Source organism: Sylvia atricapilla, chromosome 6 (genome assembly GCF_009819655.1).
Source record: "Sylvia atricapilla isolate bSylAtr1 chromosome 6, bSylAtr1.pri, whole genome shotgun sequence".
NCBI lineage: Eukaryota > Metazoa > Chordata > Aves > Passeriformes > Sylviidae > Sylvia > Sylvia atricapilla.
Genome location: NC_089145.1, coordinates 24,587,971 through 24,602,990, shown reverse-complemented (window position 1 = coordinate 24,602,990; position 15,020 = coordinate 24,587,971). Strand labels below are relative to the sequence as shown.

The 15,020-nt window shown below is 41.4% G+C and overlaps 1 protein-coding gene across 2 annotated transcripts in view; it reads left to right on the top strand.

Moving 5' to 3' along the window:
- LOC136362543 (transmembrane protein 263-like) overlaps positions 1–15,020 on the top strand; it is a 206,693-nt gene that overhangs the window by 174,291 nt on the left and 17,382 nt on the right. The window lies entirely within an intron of this gene.

The window sequence follows — 15,020 nt, the reverse complement described above, 5'->3', positions numbered from 1 at the left end:
TTTTAATTTTCTTGTGCTATGTTTCCCTGTTGTCATGGGGTGTCTGAATTGGACCTCTTACAGATATTCTCAGTAAATCATTTGCACTAATAATTTTGCAAGTAACCTTATTAGATATGTTCTTTCCTGAAGCTGAGGCAGCTAATGATGTACCTGATTTGACTATTCATATATACACTGAATGGAGTACTCCTTAGCTGTAATTTAGGGAATAAGGTAAATAAATAGGGATCTAAATTAACTGCAGTCTTGCATTAACCCTACATGTTATTCAACTTCCTTTTTCCCCCAGAGTAATAAAGTCCATCTCTGGTCTGTTAAGGTCAGTCTGCTTATACTAAAATTTAAATTGCATTCTTTTAACTGCAATTATTTTTCATATCTCATTGAGCTTGGCCACATTTTTTATAATGTAAGTACGTTTGGGGGAAAGGGATGGGAGGTAATTACTTAACCATTTTCTCATGTAAACCTCTATTTTCTAGTAATGTTCAATGAGGAAACAGCAAGGGGGAGGCGAGGAGATATTACAAGAAATTACTATCTGGATCTTGTCCTGTCTGTGGAAGACTTTTAGCTTAAGTGCTTATGGAGAGAATAGGAGAGGCAGATGCAAGTCCATCCTTTTGGGTCAGAGGCCTTTCCATCCTTTAAGAGCATTCCTTTTCTAACAAGCTAGAGAGTGTTTTGAGCCAATGCCCTTATTCATGCTTCTTGCAGTCTTGTGAAGGTTCTGATGGTGAGAATGCTGAGTTGGCTGGGAGAGTGCTTTAATTCCACTTCTTGCTCCATTGCATGTTTAATTATTTTTGCATAGAAAAAGATGCTAAAAGAAGTCCATTTCATAAAACAGGGCAGCCTAAGTATATAGTACTCCACAAGCAGTTTGGAGATAAAAATTTGAATCTTTAGGGCCATTGAGTCTAGTTTTCTTCTATCCTTGGTGAATGCTCTCACCTCTGAGCTGTTACATAAAACTTATTGCACTGCCAGTTTTGTGAGTCCAACTATTCACTTTCATAATTTTTTTTTTCCTTCTAAAAAGCACTATAAAGGGCATGTTGTTTTCTGGCTAAACTAGAATGTTTCCTGTTGAGCAAGGCAGTGGTTTATGGTTCTGTCTTCACCATGCTGAAGGATTTTATACTGAACTTGAGTTGAAGCAGATCTTTCTCTCAGTTAATTTTTTTTTTTCATAATATGTCTGTTTCAACGTACTTGGGGAGCTGTTATTATTACTGTTGTTGTTATTATCATCATCGTGGTCATCATTAGTATATAGCTTGGCACCAGCTCTGGATTATTTTGAATGGGTCTGCAAAGTTTGTTAGGATAACTTAATATTTGCAAACATTTGCAAGTGCCACATTTGCAAAATTTCAGAGAGATCAGGATCTCTGTTAGAAAGCCATTCTGGGACCAAAGGTTGAATTCATGGAAAACCACAGGTCAAGTCTAATCCAGCAAAGCACAAAGGCACCTGCTTAATTTTAAGGAATATGCAGTGTCCTATGGACTTTTATGTGTCTCACGGTTTTAGAAAGCATTTTTCAGGACTGAGGTAGAGCACTTAGTGCAGGACAAAATCAACTCTTGAATGAGCTTAACAGAAAACCCCACAGGCAAACTCAGCATGTGCTTTTTAAACATGTATAATTGGGTCAAATGAAAACTAATTCCCACTGGAGTCTGGCCATGCCCAAGGAACCCTTCCAGGATTATTCTTTGAAATCCTTCAGGCAGAAATATTTCCATGCCAATTTCTACTTTAAAACCTTTTGATTGTGGAGTTGTTCAAGAATAGGCTCATAGAATTCTTCTTCCATGAGAATTTTTCCTGATCTCCATATCCATCCCCTACCATCCTTCTCCCTCTTGCTTTCCTCACTGCTTCTCAGCACACTGGAAAAGGTCAGAAGCAATTTGATCAAGTGTCCCAAGAAACAAGTGTCTTTGAAGAGGGTGCAGGTCTGTGAAATTTGAATATAAGAGGCTAATCTTTTGAGGAATTGTTGGGATAGAAATAGAGCTTTATAATGAAAAATCACCATTGAACCTTACATCTAAGTATTTTAGGTTAAAGAAAAGCAAGTCCTTTCATTGGGGGAAAAAAAAATGCCTTCCTGCCAAAGGTGTCTTCTCTCCACTTTGCTGCCTGGATAATATATTTGGGCTGGGTTTTTCTCCATCCTTTGATACATACTCTACAGACACCAAATGAATTAACAGTCCCAGAGGGCTGTCAAAATGCAGAAAGTTATAAATCAAAGACAGACTTAGCCTAAATTGGTGTCTGAATTCGTGAATGAACTGACACATGGCTGTGCTTGTTCTCTGAAGCGAGACCTGTTGAATATCTTCAGCTCCTGACCTTACCCTCCCTCACCAGAACTGCCTAGCCTTTTCTTTAGTTGATAGTGCGTAACAGATGCTGTATTGCTGTTGAAGTGTACATTATTCTTATCTGCTGGTAAGAGTTGCAAAGCTGTCTGTTTATTTATTGATACAATCTAAGACTTTAGTGGATCCTGGCACGTGTTAGCATATGCTTTCTCCTTGATATCCCAGTAGGATTTGTCTACACTGGAGACTGAGCATCTTCACTTTTGCTATAGCTCATTTAAAAACATGCAGGAAGTCAAGCTGCAAAACAACTAGTTAGTTTTGCAAGTGGAAGGGGAAGCTTACACATGCCAGTGCTGTACATTAAATCTGGAAATTAACCATTCCGATTTGGCTTACACATTTCGCTGTCAGGTGTAGGTCTTTTCAGTACTAGCAGGATTCCTCCTTATAACTGAGATACAAGGTGAGAAACCCTCCAACACTTAGAGATGGGCTTTAACTCAAAGTTTTTGGTGCATTTCATTTTGATCTTGGCTCTCTGATTTCCACAAGTTCCACTTTACTGTGAGATCCTTGGGCTGTTGAAAGCTGACACACGATGTGATACTTCTCATAGAAAATTAAGGTGCACTTGCCAGAGGACGATATTAGTCCTCCCTGCTATGGGTCGTTTAATGTGTCGTCTCTGCTAAATGGATCTTCTCGGTGATATTTTTCATTCTTGACAGTGAAGACAGACAATCTGTTGAGAACAAAGGGGAATTATTTTTTGGTTTTTGGCAGTAAGGTTTCTCTTTGTTTTAGGACTGCTGAGCAGAACAGCTAGATTTCATCTCTGGATGAACTTTAGTCTTCACACTCCTGTAGGAATACCTGCAGGCAAGGAGTGTTTAACTTCCAGCCAGTGACAGGAGAACACAGCTGATACCATATACTTTCTCTAGCTGCAGCCTCCTTATGTAATACATAGTTGTCACTTTGTCCATGCTGGACTGTGCCAGCAGGGAACTAATAATCTCCAGAAAAAGGTAGAAAAATGATGATATCTGTTTTGTTTTAAACAGAGTAGTTTGAGCTTCTTTCTGGTTTCTTTTTTTTTGTCTTTTTCCCCAGGAGGTTATTTTAGTGCTTCTATAAGTAAAAATAAGTGCTCAAGATGGCAGCAGCAGGGGGTGGAATGGTCCCCATGCTCCAAGCAACTCAGCAGAGCTGAGTTCTGCCATAGCAGGGGGGGCTCCTGGTCATGCAGAACCCATTAAAAGGGAGAGGCCTCCTAGGTTTGCATAGCCAAGGGCAGGACCTGGCCCCAAGCACACAAGTAGGCTGCTGGGGAGTGCAAGTCTTGGGATTTTCCCATCAGGCAGCAGCTCTGATGTTTGGTGAATTCGTACATGAGGCAGACTGCAGTTTAGCCTAATGCACACTGGTGCTTTGGGAGGGCCCAGAGCTTTAGAGTTTTGCTGCATTTAAACAAATTAACATAGTCATGGCAGCAAATGACTGTGATTTTTCCTGAAGATGAACAAATTGTGGGTCTAATAGAGACCTGCTATTTCTCAGAAATTAAAATGCTGCTTCCCTAAATGAGGCCAGGGAGGATGATCAGATATATAAAGAAGGAAAACACTGCCAGACAATATCTGGGACTGGATAGTTCACATGAAAATACTCCCTGTGTCAGAATCACCTAGTCTCTGTGATAAGAAAAATTTTCCCCACCTCAGAGGATATTGAGTACCAAGATTTTTACATCCTCTTAAAAACAGCCCTTTGTCCCTATCAGTGCTGGTGGTTTAATTTTTTTTCCAGTGGACAAACATTGATTTTTCTTGCTGCCAAACCCTGCGTTTCTAATGGACCTTGAAATTAACATGATTTTTTTGGTGGTTGTTGTTGTTTACCTCCTTGTTTGCACACCAAGAGCCTAAATGATGTTGGCACAGCTTGAGGAACAGGTTTCTTGAAGTTTTAGTTGAATGCAACAGGGAAAGCACAACACATTTTTTTCTCCAGGCACAGCACAAGTAATGACAGCCACATGGTATTGAGGGCTGTTTTTGTGTATCTGTGACACTGATTGAAAGGCTTGGGAAAGCTTGCATTTGTTTAAGATATCTGGGATCCAGAGGGCATTCTTTATCATACTCTGCTGGGATGATTTCAGTGTGCTGCACATACAACCTTGAGGTAGCAGCTCCTGCAGTACCCTGTAATTCTGCTCTGAGAACCTATTCCTATGGAGAACCTATTCCTATGTTTTAAATAAAACTTTTGTGAGGTCTGTAAATTAATCAGAGATTGATTCAGAGAAAGTGGCAAATAAGCTGAGATGAACAATGTTCCTAAAACTGTCTTATGTATCAGAATTCCTGTCCCTCCTAACCTTATACATTGGGATGCTGAATTGGGGCGGTACCCTTGTAGAAAGCCTTAGTCAATACAATAATCTACTCTTGTCCAGCTAACTTTTGCCGTCTCAACTGGCTATAAATTACAGTATACACCTTTTACAATAATTTGAAAAACCTAATGTCTGAGTATTTTTTGAAACTTCATAGCTGTTCTTCAGTCACAGTACTGAAGTAGATAATAATAGCAAAATAGATTTCTCCCTTCCTTTGATGTTCACATAACAGATTTTTTAAAATAATGTTTTAAAGCCTGTTACTAGAAATTACTAAAGATGAGATACTCCTGAGCTCTTGCGCTTGGGAATGTTTGGTAGTGTGAGTTATTTGAGAGAGCTTTTTTTACCCCTGCACAACAAGAAAGCCTATGACTGAATCCCAGCTCTGCTGTCAGCAGTTTGGATCCATATAGGCCTAGTCTCTTTTTCTTAGCTATCTATTTGAATAAGATGTCATCTTTGGCAAGAGCTCGTGCTCCCTTGTACTGAGTGTGGGATAGATATACCACGGAACCATTCTGTATCAAACCTGACTGGCAAAGTGTCCAGAGTATTAGGTCAGCAATTTTCCATCAAATTGTTATCAGTTATTGTTGATCCAGTGTGAAGGTCACAAATTAAGCAGAAAGGATTTGGGCAGTTCAGGGTCAAGATCTGAGAAGCTCTTATTCAGTAAGAATAACAAGGTCCTTGTTAGCTATTGCAGCTGGAAATTCTTTTGAAATTATTGTGTTTATTTAGGAAAATGACTGAGCAGCAGTGTGACACTCTACATTTTGTATTTGTTTTCACTCACTGACTTACAAAATCTGTTCACTTTCCATCTCCAACAATGATTTTTCTTCATGGCAGAGGCACAGACTTCACCTGGGATTTGGAAAAATCAATCTATGGCATTGTTGTCACCGGTGTGGAGCAGACGTAAGGCAAGGACTCGAGGCACATGTCCTAGAAGTGCAGAGCACCCTCATTGGTGCTGCACTGCAGGCTTCAATCTCCTTCTCCTCTTTCAGCTCTGCAAGACCAGGAGTTGAAAATTTATGCATGTTGGTCAAGTCAGTAGGTTGAAAGCTTACGAGGGGCAGGGCACAGAGATGATGGATAAGATCACCGCTTCTCAGTACTGCCTTTTCTTGCTCCTTCCCTTCAGTTTTCTCAGTGCAAAGCCCCCAGAGGTGAGGTTGTACACCAGGACAGAATCACTATCATGAGGAAGAAAGCCAAGAGATTTGTGGTCTAAGACAGTTTGAGGGAACTCATTTGGGGGGTAAGTCAGCAGTCTTCTGTCAGTGAGATAAAGATGTTAATGAAGCAGCACCTTTGTTCGATTAAGTTTATTGCAAGCCAGGATTAGAAAGTTTTTTCTAAAGACTTCTGCATCTCTTGGCTACAATGCTGTGGGGCTTGACTCAGCAGCATTCAGTGGCTTTCCCTGCACTGTGTTTTACTCCTATTCATTTCTGCTCTTAAGATCGAAATGTCGTATTAGATTAGGAGTTCTACACCTGTCAACACCATGAAAGGCTTCCGTTTCACTTTAGCAGGAGTGGGGACTGAGGTACTGCGTAGCTGAGGGCATCTGATGGAGTTTGGCTAATAAGATCTGATTTCATGAGGTTTGCATCCTATTAAGGCAAGATGGGATCAGGCCTGTGAGCATGATAGAAAAGTGCAAACACAATAAAATGGCTCTTATGAATATTAATAGGCCTTGAAACAATACAAGGCAAAAATGTTGATGAGGTGGGGGTTGAGCAACTGCTATCTGGTGTAGCACAAGAGCCTCCCTTTCACCTTGCTTCTGTTTGCAGCTCGTCACTCACAAACCCTGACAGATTTGGGGATGGGGCTCGGGAATTTGATAGCTTCCCTGAACCCATTTCAGCTCTGCAGCTTGCAAGCTCTGTATAGGTACAAGTGCAACTAAAGTAGCTGATCCCTATGCACCAGTTGTCAATCTTCCCTAGCAGCCCTAACCAAGCCAAGATCTGCTCTTCAGTTATCCAAAGCATTGTTTTTAAAAGTAGCTTGGCTTATTCTTTATAATCCCCTTCACGGGCAAGATGTCAATGATCTCTCTGCATCTCTAACCTCAATATAAAACATCAGCAGGTAAAGCTCCTGTATTTCCCTGCATTTCTTGGACTGGCTCACAGCCACAGCTCTGTCTCCCTCTGCATGGATTGCTTCCTCAGCTGTAGCGCAGGTTATGGTGTAGTGCTGGTTATGTTTCTGCATGATCTGTCCTGTGATGCACCAGTTTTGTTGCTTTTCTGCAGTACTTTCACAGAGGAGTCAATTAGTGCCTGCCTGGTATCATCCACTGTAGCTCTCTTTTCTTGCCTGCCTAGCAAAGGAGTGCCCTCCTTTGTGCGTATTCAGCTTTTGAAGTAAAATACAGATGTGACCCGTCCCAGAATCCCACAGCAAACCTTCTCTTTGCCTCATTTTATGGACTGAGACCCAGAAGCAAAGGAAATTAGGATCAACAGATCGTTATGATTAAATCTTTTGCTTCTTTGAGTGTGCTCCCACAAGCAACCCTTCAGCAGCCCCCTGCCCAGCCACCAGTGCCACTCCCATTTCTTCATGCAGCACATGGAGTTACCAGACCTCTGGGCTACAGGAATTCAGGGCATGTACTGGCCTTCCAATTTCTTTGCATTTTATTTCTTAGAATGTTCATCTCTCTGCAGAAGTGTCTGAAATCCCCAAGACATTGATTATATTTCTTTGAACACATTTCTTTATCAATTGAATTATTTAGTAAAGAGGTATGTTCATATTTTATTGATATAATTTGAGGTAATCTCACTCTTTTTCCCTTAGCACTTCTTTAAAGAAAACAGCATTTCATCCTCTGTTGCTTTGTTTTTCTTTCATTCATCCCTGAATCTCTAAACATTTTAATTCTTCTTTTGGGGGAGAAAACTCACTTGTGGAGGTTAAGTGATTTGCTGCCATTTGTAGAAGCAAGCAGCAGTCAATGAGAAACAGCATCGAGGTGTCACGCCTGCTACTCTGGCATTGGCCACACTGAAGTGGTGTCAGGCAACAGATGGGCCAGTAGTGCTGTCCTTCCATTTATTAGTGAACTGCCTGATAAATGATGGGGCTTTTTTAAGAAGGCCCTACCTAGAGTGGTCATTAATGGTTTCATGGCTTGAATTGACTTTCCTGCCGAAGCCCTTCCTTTCATCATCTTTGCTGGTCCTTTAAGTTGCTTTCTGCCTCAATTTCCCATATGTTAACTGGAGCTAGCTGCATCAACTTGCTTCACTGCAAAGGTGGATACATCAGAGCCATAAAAGGTTCTGGCACTGTGACAACTGTAGAATCTGTGACACCAAGATAGCCCTCTTCAGAAAAATGGCTCTGTATTAACAGAAAAACTCCCTAGGAAAATGGGGCCTGGTAGGTTAGACTGAAGCACCTAAAGCTTGTTAAAGAAGCCAGTAATGGTAACTTAAATAAACTGCCCTCTGCTCTTTGGTGGCAGAGAATTGAGAAGCCAAGTCCTGCGCCTGCACCATCGTATCTGGCCCCTGGTGGTGAGAGAGGTGTTTTATGCTTGGCCTCTTCAGGGAAAGGCTGCTTGTTTGCATTGTATTTGTGGCATAATTACTAATGGTACAGATCATTTTTATTAGCCAAGCTGTCTGCATTAAAATGATAGATTTTTTTGTATTATTAAGAACATCCAAGGGAGTCTCCGCAGCAGCAGGAGAAAGATGATAATTTTTCGTTTAGCTTAAGAGCAGATGGTTACAGAAACATTCTATGTAAATAAATTAAAGAGAAGCCACCCTCGCTAATAGTTAAGTAAACAGGTTTGGAAACAGCCGTCTCAGGACCAGGCTTTTCTGTTCTCTTCCTTTCTCACAAGAGCTTCATCTGCTCTTCAGCTTACAGGCCCATATGGGTAGGGTATTAATTAAAGCAATTTGCTTTTGGACCAGTGTCATCTAAAACAACTTGAGTCCTCCTAGAGCAAGACTATCACTCTCATGCAGCTTTCTTGAGCACTAAAGAATACTTAGCCAGCCTAAGCATCTGGGTAGTAATCAATGTTATTGATAAGCATTTCCACATGCCTTCTGTTACGGTAGCAAGGCTGTGAGCGACATGAGGAGAAGTGTCACTACCGTTGCTGTATTTTAGAGTTGCATCCTGCAGTCTCTGATGAGTGCTGTAGTCACAATACCATGCTACCCTCAAGAATTTCAACTCAACAAAACAAGTAAAGTAGAAGTGGAGAAATGAGAGGTAATTAAGGGTGGAAAGTAATTTCATAGCACAAGGGCTGCAAATGCCTCAGATATGGTAGCTGCAGAAGAAAGCAGCTTCTCTTCCCACCATCCAAAAGCAAACAGATATTGTAAGGAGGAAATTGTGAAAAGCCTAGAGTTTAATAGGTTCACAAAATTAAAAGCTACAAGAGCTTTGAGGACCAAGAAAGCTTTGCTTGATCTTCTTTGAGTGGTTCTCTCTGCCCATGGAGTTGGAACAGGAAGGTAGGCCAGTACTCGAAAAACAGTCGGACAGGACAGTTCCCTCTTCTGTCTTTGCAACCAGACTGATCCAAAAACATCACCTGGGCTTCTTCCCAAGGTCTCCAGTCGCACAGCCAGGATTCAGCACATTTGTAAGAGGGTTTGGGGTCTCGGGGAGTAGCAAAATGCAGCTTTGTTTTCATATAAGGAGGAGATCACATGCTGATGAAATGGTGGTTTTTCTCAGTTGGTGGAGGCTGGAGCTGGAGGAAAAACCAATCCTCTTCCTAGTCGGAAGCAGTTACTTGCCTGGGATGATTTGCACCATTTCTAGATTCCAGCACGGATTTTTCTTTGGATGTGGATATATGAAAAAGCATGATACAAAGCAATTAGAATATTGCCATTACTGAGAGTAATGCTTGGATGTCATATGGCAGAAACTGATGACTAATGGCAAATATATTAGAAATGTAACATTTGTTAACAGTACCAGGAAAAGAAAAGACCGTAACCTAAGGGCTAGTAACAAGAAGTGTGGTGTAAACTGAGAGCTCATTAGGGGGTTGAGGGAAGAGAGGGGTTAGAGGTTAGAGTATGTTAGTTAATGAAAGAAATTCCTATACCCTATCAGTATATGGAAAACCAAATACAATTCTAGATTGTATAAGGCAAGCTGTCCTTGAGGGAGAAGGCAGTACCATGGCTTTGTCAGTTCTCTGCACACTGCCAACCACCAGATGCAAGGAAATCAACATTAGACTGCCACATAGATAGAGGGAAAGGCTTCTGGGATGAGGGGGACAGTGGAGAATCCATTGTATACATGAGAACTAGAAGTGTTCAGCTTGTTTAATCCGGCAAAACAAAAACTGAGAGGAGATATGAAAGTTTTCTATAAATACATCAGAGGAGTAAACACCAGGGAGGGAGAGCAGCAATTTAAACTGAAAGACGACATTGCCACAAGAGGAAATGGGTATAAATGGCCCATGAATAAATTTAGGCTGCAAATTAAGTTTCTAAGCAAAAAAAAAAAAAAAAGAGTATGATATTTAGATATCCAAGTACAAATACTAGGACAGATAACCTAGCTGTTTCTGAAATGGGATTTGGTAACTTTTATAATAACAAAATAATGTGCTTAGCTGTGGCACCCCCACTACCATACCTGACACTGGCAGACTGAAAATTATTATCCTGTGGTTTTGTATTTGCATAGGGGAAGATCAGCCTGAAAATACACTCTCCATATTTGATATTTCCAGAGTCATCACCAACATCATCAACAGAGACATCATATGTATAGCTTGTGTGCTTCACTATAATTTCAACTATTAATTCTTCAGAATTAAAAAGAAGTTCCAAACAAACAACGGTCTGCCTTCAAAATTGTGAATTTAAAATAAAAACTTGTACTTACCTAATTAGCTATGATAGGGTCCTAATTTATGAGAGCAAGCTCTTTTTTCAAGGCCTAGGACTGCTTCTAAGTTGGAAAATGCTTAGATGCAGGTGTTTAACAGCTATAGTATCAAGATTCAAATTGTCATTTGTGCACAGTGAAAATTTCCCAGCCAACCTTAACTGCTGCTGATCTTTCACCACCCAAAGCCAGTGACAAGCCTGTTCTCAAGCAACATATATCCTTACCGCATCAGTGACTCTGAAAATTGAGAAGTGATCTGTGTGTGGTCTACCTTTTTCTTGTTTGATAGACTGATTTTTTTTTCATTCCTTACTGTAGCATTTAAACGAAAGTCTGTGTGTCTCAAAGCAGCAAGATACTTTAAAAGAAGTTTGCAGTGAAGAAAATTCTGTTGTTCACTAAATGTAACCACACAGTGAACTGCATTGACCAATAAAATAAGTAGGATTTTGATATATGACATACACTTCAGAGCATGACCGAGGTATGGATTGAGGGGGATGTTTATGCCAACAAAAGATTTTTGTCTAGACAAACAACGTTCCTATACTACAGATAAAAGATTTTAAAGCTGCAGATAGGTAGCATCTTATATTTTTTTCTCTAAACCTCCTTGTTAATAATTTCTTGTCCAAAGGTGTAAGGTAGAAATGAAGACAGAAGGTTTTAAGAAGGTAGAGTGGAGTAAAATTTCAAAGCCTTTCAAACCTTCCTATTCATTTGCTTTCTAGCATTAGGGTAGTTGGGGGTTAAATGTCTGACCTGTGGATCTGCAGCCTTTTGCTGGGTGGTTTTGCAAAACTGAAGGATTTTTACTTTGATTAACAGGATAATTAGTGCTGTATTGTAAGCATAAGCCTCACTGAGCTTTGTAAGTATTAATTTCTTACCTTGACCTCAGAGACTCACCACAATCCTTAATGCTGTACAGACTAGACCTGGAGTGTCTATTTAAGGACCTCCTGTGCCTTTAGCCAGTGCCTCTTTTCTGCCCTGTATTAAGCTCCCCTTTGGCAATGGTGCAATTTTATAGCTCCTAGGTGGGTTTTTTTCCAGGTTTCTGTCAATCAGCTTAAAAAATTCTCACTGCAGATCATTAATGCAGTGAAGTCATGTGAGCCATGAGAGCCAGGGTCAGGAAGCTGTGAGCCTCTATGTCACCAGGGGACAGAGGAGAGGAGAGTGGTAGCATTATAATGGGGCTGCTTGGATGCCGCTCCCCTGTGCTGACCCAACACCAGTCCCCATACCTTTGTCTTCCCATTGCCGCTGCTCCTCCTTTCACAGTGGAAATCAATCCCACAAGTGAGTCTAACTTGCAATAAAGTCTTTGTACTTAAGTTGCTGACTCCAGAGAAAAGCTGGATATTGTCATCAGTCATTTTGCCTATACAATATCTCTCAGTAGGCAAATTTTCTGCTGGCAGCATCCACTGTCACTCTTGAATCTTTTTGCAAAGTGCCCATTAGGTAGCTCCAACCTATACACTAAACTTGAGAGAATTCAGAGTTACACATCAGGAATCTGTGCTGTTCTGAATTTCCAAACTGAGCGACTTACTTCATAAGTAACAAACTGATGAACCATGATCCTTGAACAGGAAAGGTTGTGTATGAGGCCATTGGTCTGTGTTAGCTGAGCAGGCTCAGGCATTACCTGGGATATCTCCCAGAAAATTAAACAGGTGGCACAGCACAGCTTGTTTAGTGTAAATCAATCAACATTAAATAAAAACTGATTCTGCTTTTGCAAGTCTTATATTATAATTAAATGTGAACACAAGATGTCTGAAAGTTTGCAACCCCTGTTGTGATGTTAAAGTAGTGGACACCTTCCAAAGTTTGGATACATGACAATTTAATCCAGGTGGTTACTGCCCTGGTGACTACTCTTGAAAACTCGTGGTGTTTTCTTAGACTAGGAACAGCCTTTCTAGACAGATTTTAGTTTTTCCAGACCTAACAACTGCTTTTTTATTTTCCACTGTTTATGGATGGAAATTTTGGTGTTCCAGAATCTAATCTTAGTGAAAGCTAATTCCCAGACAAGCTTCAATTTTCCGTGAAGGAAAAGGTTGTGGGGCAAGGACAGGTTGTGGGGCAGAGGAGGCAGGTGAAGGTAGAAGTGAGTGGACTGAGTGCTGTGTCTGTGCTGCAGTTCGGTGGCTTTCCTGGCATTCAAGACCACCTGGACTGAATACCTAGAAATGCTCTTCCAAACATGCCAGCTCTGTCTCAGTGTGCTGGCTCCTGGGAAGCTCTGGTATGTAGAATCCAACCATCATCAGGGCTTGCCATAAGAATAAATTTGTAAGCAGACCAGATTTGGCTCTTGCTGTAAATGTCTCTGAAAAGAGCCATTCTTTCTGTCTTGCCTCCACCTCCCTTTCAGACACATGACCAATGTTTTCCACAAATGGAGAAGTTTACAGTTCTCCTCACATAGTAGCTCCTGCCAGAAATTTTGTTTTAGTTGCCACAGCAACAACTTAATGGATTTTTAAAGCCCCTGCCACTGGCCATGCCTCTGCCCTGTTTGTTCTTCCTGTGCATTCCCCTAGCACCATGTGAAGCTGCAGAGGCAGTGACTGAGATCTCTAATAACCCAGTAATGGATCCAATTATGGCTGTTGGTGTTTCTGTTGAGAATACATTAATAAGTAAATTCGTGCATAAGGATGAAAGAGAGTGTTTTTTAAGCTGCCTGAGCAGTCTCGAGGAACAGTGGCCAGGTTGCTTTTGCCAGGCCCTGGGGGAGGATGGCAGCTGAGGACTCAGCAACCACTCAGCTCCCCTTGGGACCATGTCCACAGGCTCCCTAGCTGATGGCTGTTGTCTTACAGGCGTGCACACCAAAGCATTTGTTTGTGCTTCTTCCAGTTGCACTTCAGATGTCTCTGTGGGGCAGCTGAGTGCAGGTGTGTCTGCTGACAGAGCCTCTCCCTTGATGGCAGCCCAAACACAATAAATAGCACTCCATTTTCATTAGTAAGTGTCACTGTGTTCACACAGGTGTGAAGGTTGTGGCTGGGAATGGATTGGGCAGGACAGAAAAAGTACTAGCAAACTTTTGCAAGAAATGTTGCATGTTTTGAGTGCTGCTCTGTAAGTGCAGGATGATCCTTGCATCCTCTACACACCACCAGAAAATCTGTTTCTTCTTCTGTATCACTGTGTTTCCTTCACCATCTACTGATAGAAGACACATCCGTCTTTACCTGGCTGGCACACACGGGGACGCACATCTGTGGCCTTCTATCATCCCTCTGTGTGCCCTCCTCTGTTGCCAGTTTTCCTTCCTTGCCTGCCTTTTCCCAGCTGATGCATGGAGTGGTGGGAGAAAAAATGTCTTTTGGGCAGTATCTGGCAGATTTTGAAAAGGAGTCTAGAGTATCATCTGTCCCAGAAGAGAGCTGAAGGGACAGGTATTTGAGCAGGAGAGGTTGGCTGCAGAAGACCTTTCATCACCTTTCCTTTTCCCATTCCCTGCATATCTGTGGTGGGAGGAGGAGATAGTCATACCCTAAGATTCAGGCAGTGATCTCATCACACCCAAAGTTATTTGTGGTCACCAACTCCTGCTGTTATGTATATCCAGATATAAATCTTTCTGCTTGTTCTAGGTACTCTTCCTCTTCCCATGTAATTGTCCATTTGTCCAGATTCCAGGGTTGCACAGATGCACTTCCTGGGTTCATTTTTCTGGTACTATGAGTGTCTCTGTATGAATTGGGTTAAACCAACTACCAGGAATAGTGTTAATTCCCCAAAGTCAGGCTTTTGTACTTTATGGATAGAAATTGGTGAATCTCTTGAGAAGTTTATGTCCTGTAAGATATCTAGTGGGCTCTGTAAGCACAAGGGTGATGGTGTCCCATTGGTGTTCAGAAACATCTGTGAAAGAGATTCAGCATCAGTATTTTCTGGATTGAAACTACTATTATCTGAGGAGTTGTTGGAGGGCTGCTTTACAGATGAACCAGTGAGGAGTAGGCTGGGAAAGGCTGACAATATGTCTGGTATTTGGTATAGATCTCCCTTTGAAACCTTGGATTTATTTCTCTGCATGTTTGTTTTATATAGCCTTTATTTCTGCAGTGAGGTCTTGCTTTCCTGCCCTGCAGGGGTTTGCAGAATTCACCAGCTCTTGTTAACTGTTGGAAATTTGAAATATTAGGGTAGGAACTACACTTAGGAAGCAGTCCCTTGTAGTGATTTGACCCTGCTGGATGTCAGGTGCCCACCAAAGCCACTCTTTCACTCCCCTCCTCAACAAGACAGGGGAGAGAAAATATAATGAAAACTGATAACTTGAGATAAGGATGGGGAGAGATCACTCACTGAT